The sequence below is a fragment of the Clupea harengus genome, chromosome 22 (assembly GCF_900700415.2).
Source record: "Clupea harengus chromosome 22, Ch_v2.0.2, whole genome shotgun sequence".
Classification (NCBI taxonomy): domain Eukaryota; kingdom Metazoa; phylum Chordata; class Actinopteri; order Clupeiformes; family Clupeidae; genus Clupea; species Clupea harengus.
This window is the reverse complement of record NC_045173.1, coordinates 16,830,448-16,836,447: the sequence shown is the minus strand read 5'-3', so window position 1 is coordinate 16,836,447 and position 6,000 is coordinate 16,830,448.

The window sequence follows — 6,000 nt, the reverse complement described above, 5'->3', positions numbered from 1 at the left end:
TTCTCTTCCTGATGGTGTATTAAATGAATAAAGTGTAAAATTGCTAATATGTCTGGTTTGTTCCTTGTTACTGATCGAGAGTTCAATCATCCAATCCACCAAACAACTCAAAACAAGAGTGAATACCAACAGGAGAATAGGAGAATTTGGGCAAATTTTGCTTGGGCGCTACCCACATACTCAGCTGTGCTGCTCATCCCACAAATGCATGTTCCTTACAAATGTGGCACCATTTAAAAGGGAAACAAACAGACTTTCCAACAGTATAAGATGTATTGCCAAGAAGCATTGTTACAACAAAGAAATAATCTACCAAACACAAATTTCCTTACTTTTTGTGCTATGTATATATATACATAGAGAGAGAAAGAGAGAGAGAAAGATAATTCCCTACTGTGACCCATATATATATGTATATATCCATACCTGATTGGAGGGTTGTCTGCAGTCAGGTTCACAGCTACCACTGTTGCAAGATAATAAACCCCACAAGACAAATTTAGATTAAGTCCCCCGTCCCCCCTTCCATGATCTTCTGGATTCTGAGTTGATTTACAATTTCCCGTGCAGCAGTTGCTGTGGTTACTAAAACTCTGGAGATGACTTTAGGCATCTCAGACACACAGCACAGGCAGGTTGGCTGAACGTCTGTGGTGGAGTCTGCTAGTAATTGGCAGACAGAATAATTGGTTTGTCTGTGACTGAGGCAGTGAATTCTCCCTCCCTCTTTTCTTGTGTGTCCTGGCTGTTCCTTATGATTCATGACTATTATCAAACACAGTCATGATGATTGTGTGTGTGTGTGTGTGTGTGTGTGTGTATGTGTGTGTGTGTGTGTGTGTGTGTGTGTGTGTGTGTGTGTGGGTGTGTGTGTGTGTGTGTGTGTGTGTGTGTGTGTGTGTGTGTGTGTGTGTGTGTGTGTGTGTGTGTAATGTGATGCGTTTGTGTGTGTGATGTTATGTTATGTACTTCTGCGTGTATGTGTGTGTGTGTGTGTGTGTGTGTGTGTGTGTGTGTGTGTGTGTGAGAGAGAGAGAGAGAGAGATAGAGAGAGAGAGAAAGACAGAAGAAGAAAGGTATCTAAATGTCGTGGATTGCCACCCAACAAACAGAATCTGCCAAGCTTCCGTACTTGACCCTTACATTCTCTAATGAACCGTTTTTCTTTTCTGAATACGTACAACCCCCTCAGAGGCATTGTAAATGCCCACCACCCCTTCACCCACCCCTTTGGTTCCCCTACCCTGGTGTCCGTAATCAGCTACCTGTCTACAGATCATGGATCACTGGCTCCTCAGAGCAACTGTTATGTGAGGAAGGAGGAACCTTACCCCCCAACCCTCTCCTCTCTCTCCACCCTCTCCTCCTTGCCCCCCACCCACCACTTGCTCCCAGACAGGCCATCCATCACTCCTTCAACAAGAGCGGCAGCCAGGGAATATGGCACAAATTAAAAATCATTGACTTGGAAATTGGCAGGTAATAGGATCCGCAACTGAGGCTCGGTGAAAAAGCTGGTTGCGGGGATACTAACAGCCCTTTACAACAATATCAGATTTTTTTTTTTTTAAACAGCATCCTTTCCAATTTGAGGGTGAGAATCTCCCTATTAGTCTTCTCCCCCCACTGGTCCTCGCCATCTCAGCCAGTGATGACATGTTCAGATAAATCATTTCATCTTTGTGGTATTCGCTGGTGAATGCATCTGTGGTATTGGTCCACTTGTGGGAAGCTGGCATTTGAAGAGATGAAATACTACTTAAATATAAATATGTCATTTTTTGTCACTTTCCTTGCTTTCCTCATAATGATAAGTAGCAAGTAGAGACATTAAAGCATTTAAACGTGCTGTGATATTGCATGAGTGGTCCAATGTTCCAAAAGCAGTCTACTTTAAATTCATAACATTGATCCAAATATTAAAAAAAATACTTAAGATTGATGTTTGTTAGCTACATGGCAAGCCCAAATTAAACCCATTGGAATGTTTCCAGACTACAATAAACACGCCGAAAAAGTGTTGGCAACACCGGGCTAATCCACTGGAGTTTGAAGTGATTTGTTGTCAGACACTAATGGCAACCGATTTATTACAGCACGTCTATAGTCGAGCAGATCGGTCTAAGACTGTTGGGGGTATGATTTACCTTGAGTCTAGGCCTTTGGGAAAACACACAAAGACCTTGACATTTGCAGTAGGATTTTTTTTGTGCCGCAATTCTGTTGTGCATCAACATGGCTAGATTTTACTGAAAGATCAGGTGATTGCCATTTGGGGGTGTGAGTATTTATTGACACAGAGCTTGCCCTTTTGCATGGTAAGAGGTATTCACTGGAAAAGGTTACAGCTGACACCTAAGGGTCTCTCTCTCTATGTCTTTGTGTGTGTGTGTGTGTGTTGGGGGGGGGGGGTTGCAAAATGGTTTATATGTTATAATGTTTCAAGTATGATGTTGTCTGAGCTGAATGCAACTCCACATAAGAATGTATGGAATATCCACATGTCCAACAAAGTAAAAATTAGAAAGGAGAATGAAAAAACAATGTTCAGTGTGAAGAGAAAACTGTGAAGCTTTGTAAAAAAAACATTGTTCATGGTCACTTATATTTTTGGGGGGGAAATTGAAATGTAATTATGTTATCAATCAGTAGTTAAACAGGACAGTGAGACAGCATATGGGATGAAAGACTATAAAGGCTTGTTTTACATTATGCTTTCAGCTATGATTCAGCAGTTTCATTATGGACCTTAACCAGCATTATAAATTAAGTCGATGAGCATACAGTTCTAAAATATGCTCGACAGTCTCTCCAGAAACACATTTAGCATTCATGACAGCAGTCCTATTCAACCTAATGATATTGTAATTGACTATTATTCCAATAGATGGTATATGGTAATGGAACAACCTTGCGCAGGGAAAGTAATCTCTTTCTCCGGCTGATTTGTTTGTATAAATGCTCATTCTTCTTCTCTGCCGGTGACAATGGAAGTGTCAGCTCTATACCACAGGAGGCCTGGTAGCTCTGACAGAGAATTACTTTAGTGGAACTCCCACTGTAGAATTACAGTTGATGTGCTGCCCTTGTAAGACACTGTTTGAGGATGCCCTGGGTGACTAACAGTCTTGTCACTTGCCTGTGAAACATTTTCGGCAGGAGAAAGTGATGGAATCACTGAGCTGTTATCACCAAGAGGGCTTTATCTGTTTGCCAAATCAGATAATGAACAAAGTGGAGGTTTGGAGGTGGACTGCCTGGCTGGTTTGTGTTGTGTAGGATCTTCGTTTATAGCAGCAGGTTCGTGAACTTACATTGAATGAATGTTGAAGACGGTAACCCAGTAATTACTTATTAATCCAACTCTGTTACTTTGATGCATGTCGTGTTTATGAGATCTGCTGTGTTATCTCTGTGTTATCGTCATTTAACCTCAGCATCTTCAAACTCTCAGTGTTCCTCTCCTCAAGGCCCAATTAAAAGACAGTATTCAGAGTCTGCCTGGAATACTCAACATGCTCAACTTTCTGAGGTGGATGGCACCCCAATTAACCCTGAAAGTGGTAAATGTCTTTAATTATAAAATGTTAATGCATTTAATTATAGAATGTGAATTATTAATCACACTTCTTTGTGCTTTTGTGACAAATGTCTCCATCTATCTCCCTCTCAGCGTTAATAGCGGACAGCACTAGCAGACGGCGTCGCTTTTAGACTCAGATTTATTGTGCTCTTCCTGTGAATGTGGGCTCCTCTGCAATAAGGCTCAGCTGGATGGAGATCAGAGCTCCGCTGTGCCGTCTATCATAGCTTTGCAAAAGAGATATGTGATCAATAACAGTCTTTACAGTTAATGATGTTCTTATTAATCTGGAATCAGACCGAGGCTCCCTTGTGTTTCCCCTCTGTAGACTAACTACCTGGGAAAACACAACACTGAGCAAAGTGGGCTAATTACTTATTAATCAATCTCCGATACTCAATCAGCAAAGGGAATAACTATGGCAACCGAGCACGAGAGGGGGAGATGCAAATCATTTTTAAAAATGTCTCTCTTTCCTCCTTTCTTCCATGTTTTCCCTTTTGTCTCCGTCTTCATCTCTGCCCCCACTTCTGTCTTCTTGTCTGTCACACCATCCATTTAAATGCATCCAGTGCGTCCCCGTGGACATAATTTGTGGCAAATGTATGAGTCGAGAGCATCCCTATTCATTCATAAGCCAAAAGGAAGAGGTTAAGCACATTCCATTAAATTGGGAAAAAACAATGTCTTCTTCCCTTCACCTTTATAATGAACTGTCTCCCTTTTCTCTCTGGGGCTCCCTATCGCAGTCTAGTCCAGCTCTGGTCTCCCTGAAAGGGCTGCCGACGGCTGGGTAGAGGTGGTCAGCGGACTGGCAGCTCACCGTGACAGCTGGAGGGGAGCCTGTGTGAAGACCACAGACAGCCGAAGACAAGGGAAAGAGAGAGAGAGAGAGAGAGGAAGAGAGAGTAATTGAAAAAGACAGAGAGAGAGAGAGGGAGATGGAGGAACGGAGGGAAGGAGGGAGAGAAAGCGAGTGAACAGGAAACATCATTCACGGCACCAGTGACAGGTCAATTAATAGGGTGCCTACATTTAGCAGCCCCTCACATAGCTTTTGTGACTCTTTGTCTGTCCACGATGTCTAAGAAAACTGCTATATTATTAATATGAATTTTCAGTGCCTGGCAGGCACAGCCATAGTTGATAGGCCAGGGCAGGAGAACATAGTGTCAGGAGGAGGCAGACTGGCCGCAGGAGAAAATTGTAATTCTGTTATGCCCCTTGGGAGAATGTGGGAGCCATGGCCCTGAATGATCACTGTCAGCATACTCTTAAGAGGGCAGCACTGGAGTATACACACCCAGAAAATGAGCCAGTGTAGCGTCTCTATGAAATGTTTTATGCAATCTAACTTTACCATACAAAGTGGCAATAGCTTAGTGTTTGAATGGCCAAGGCTTGCATCTTTTGCAATGTTGTATTTTTGATCTCTGAACTCTGCGCACCTTTGCAGGAGTCGTGTTTCTAGCCCCTTGGCCTCGGGGGTGGTGATGAGAAGAGGGGGGGTGATGTTTGCTATTTTTCTAGATGTCCTGTGCAAACCCATCTGCACTCATCTCTTGTTAAGACATCCCTGGAATGACTGCGGAGCCACATGGCAGGGCAAGATGAATGAACACATGATGCAGCACAGGTCGTAATAGCCATCCTGTCCCCCCAGGGGACTATGCTGTGTGTGTGTGTGTGTGTGCGTGTGCGTGTGCGTGTGCGTGTGCGTGTGCGTGTGCGTGTGCGTGTGCGTGTGCGTGTGCGTGTGCGTGTGCGTGTGTGTGTGTGTGTGTGTATGTGTGTGTGTATGTGTGTGTGTGTGTGTGCATATGTGTATTTGCGTGCGTGTGGTGTAGATGTGTGTGTGTGTGCGCCCATGTTGGTGTGTGTATGTGTTTGTTTTTATTGAGTAGGATATTTCAATTTCATGCCTCCATTTTTATCATAAGCTGGTATCAGAAAATAAATCCCTTCACGACAAAACAAGACTGCTCTGCTGACCAGCAGAGTATACATTTTCCATTCACTCTCTAAACTTGCAACAATCGTTTGTATTGAGAAAAAAAAAATGAAATGGATGTTGACTTACGCTCAAGGAATGTTGACATTTATAAACGGTGTGGATAACTAAGGCATGGAGATGGAAAGGTCAGTGGGTTCTTGTGTCTTGTCGTGAGATGTGGACCTTCACCTTCACGGACATGATAATCGCCCTGTCTACCCTGCAAAAATACACAAGTCACTGGCTGATCTGAGTCTGTGTTAATGCCACACATTGTATTAGATCCTCATTAACGTGTAAGTAATAAAGTAATATAAGTAATAAAAACAGTATGCTATTACTAGAACCTGAAGAAGGCTGCATCTTGTAACAGTGTGTGCTAATATAAAAAGTACATTGTTTTCTCAAATTAATTAGGTATTAA